The sequence below is a fragment of the Mastomys coucha genome, unplaced genomic scaffold (assembly GCF_008632895.1).
Source record: "Mastomys coucha isolate ucsf_1 unplaced genomic scaffold, UCSF_Mcou_1 pScaffold20, whole genome shotgun sequence".
NCBI lineage: Eukaryota > Metazoa > Chordata > Mammalia > Rodentia > Muridae > Mastomys > Mastomys coucha.
In genome coordinates, this window is record NW_022196903.1 from 49,763,276 (window position 1) to 49,765,362 (window position 2,087).

Consider the following 2,087-nt stretch of genomic DNA (forward strand, 5'->3'; position numbering starts at 1 on the left):
AAAAAAAAAGCTGCAGATTCAGTGAGAATCTCTGTCTCAAAACATAAGGTGAAGAGCAATCAGACAACTAAGGAAGGTACCAGATGTAGACATCCTACATAAATGCATACACACAGGAAGGGAAGGAAGAGAGAGAGAGAGAGAACTATGACAGAGGAGATGACAGTTAATGAGAAAGAACTGTGAAGAAATCAAGAATTTAGATGTTCTTCATATATACCAATAGTAAATAATATGTGACTAAGTAGATGGCCAATTGTATGGCTTAGTCAGGCTGATATACACCTTAAAAAGTACCAGCTGGGACTGGCAATGCAGGACCATAGCTCCAGCCACTCAAGAAACTAAGGAAGGAGGATCCGAAGATCAAGACTGGCATGAGCTGCTTCAGAGAAGGTTCAAGATAAGCCTAGGGAGTTTAAGTGAAACTCTCAAAAGAGGGCTGGTACTGTAGGTCAGTGGTACAGCACTTGCCTAGCCAGGCTTGCACAGAGTAAAGTTTTACCTCAAAGAGGCTGTAGGGCCTCAGGTCCTGGCTTATGTACAGTCTGCACAGAGGTGCTCTTTTAGTTTCTCAGGAATAAATAGTAGCTTTTCAAAACACCTTTAAGACTTTGTAGCCCTTCATTTAAGTGTTTCGTCAGCCTGTTGTTTTGTGACTGCTATGTCATATTTCAAGGCACCCTTAAATTAAATACTGCTTCCAAATATTTCCAATAAATCCCACCCCCCCCCCAGAAAAAAGGAGTTCTTACTGGGTGACCTCAAAATCAAGTGAAGTAAAACTGTCTCTTAACTGGATTGTTCAAAGAACTTCCAGAAAAGATTGACTGGAGTGAGTCTCCTCATCACTGAGGTTGTAGTCTTCAACAACTACCAGATCTGGGAAAGCTGGATAATGGGAACAAGACCAATAAAGTTATTGCTCTTAGTGGTGAGTGAGTGATACCATCAGTGTAGACAGACACATTTATGCCTTTCAACAGAGTCAGAACCCATTGAATAGCACTAGACTCACAAGCTACATCGGCTTTACTTCACAGACTACTTCTAGCTTCACTTGAAGTCTTGACTTTGGCAGTTCCAAGTTCTTTATCTATTCCAGTCTTATTGACACCAATAACACTCAAATCACACATACCATCACACAATTATATATAGGTTACAGAAAGGATACTGGTGTTAAAGAGACAGTGCAGAGTCGATACAAAAGGGCAATATAGAGACTCAACACAACTTGGAGAGGAATTTTTTTTGGCTCACAGGATATAACTTATCATTGAGGGCAAGCCAAGAAAAGAAGTTCAGGTTTTTGAAGTACTTCCTTATGATTCTTTGCCTTTCCTTGGTGTCTGTTATAATGTCTCCTTCTTCCCTCTTTTATTTTATTCATTTGGATCTTCATTAATTTCATAATTTGAATAAGGGTTTGTTTGTCTGGCTTGTTGATAGTCTCAAAGAATCAACTCTTTGTTTCATTGAGTCTTTTCTTTGTTTCCTTTTCATTGATTTCAGCCCTGAGTTTCATTACTTCTTGATGTCTATTATTTTTGGATGTCATTTCTCCTGTTGTTCTAGAGCTTTCAGATATATCTTTAAATTGCTATTAAGAAATCTCTCCTAAGTGCAATTGTACACAGATTCTGAGTACATATAGATGCACTTAGTACTGTGAACTTGCGCCTTAGAACTGCCTTCACTGTGTCCCGCAGACCTGCATATGTGGTGTTTTCATTTTCATTCAATCTAAAAAAAAAATTAAATTAAATTTCCTTCTTGATTTCTGTCTTGACCCATTTTTCATTCAGTAATGAGTTGTTCAGTTTTCAGAAGTTTATAAACTTTCTTTCTTTCTTTTATTTTTTTTTAAGTATCAACAAACTGTCTTGAACCAATAATAGTATTAGCAAAGTTCTAATAGCCACATTAAAAGTAAATGAAGGTGTCCACAGTATAAAAGGCACTTGCCTTTAGTCCTAGCATTCTTAAGTCAGAGGCAAGAGGATCTCTGTTATTTCGAAGCCAGTGTGAGCTACATTGTGAGTTCTAGGACAGCCAGGACTATGCAGAGAATGTCTGATCTCAAA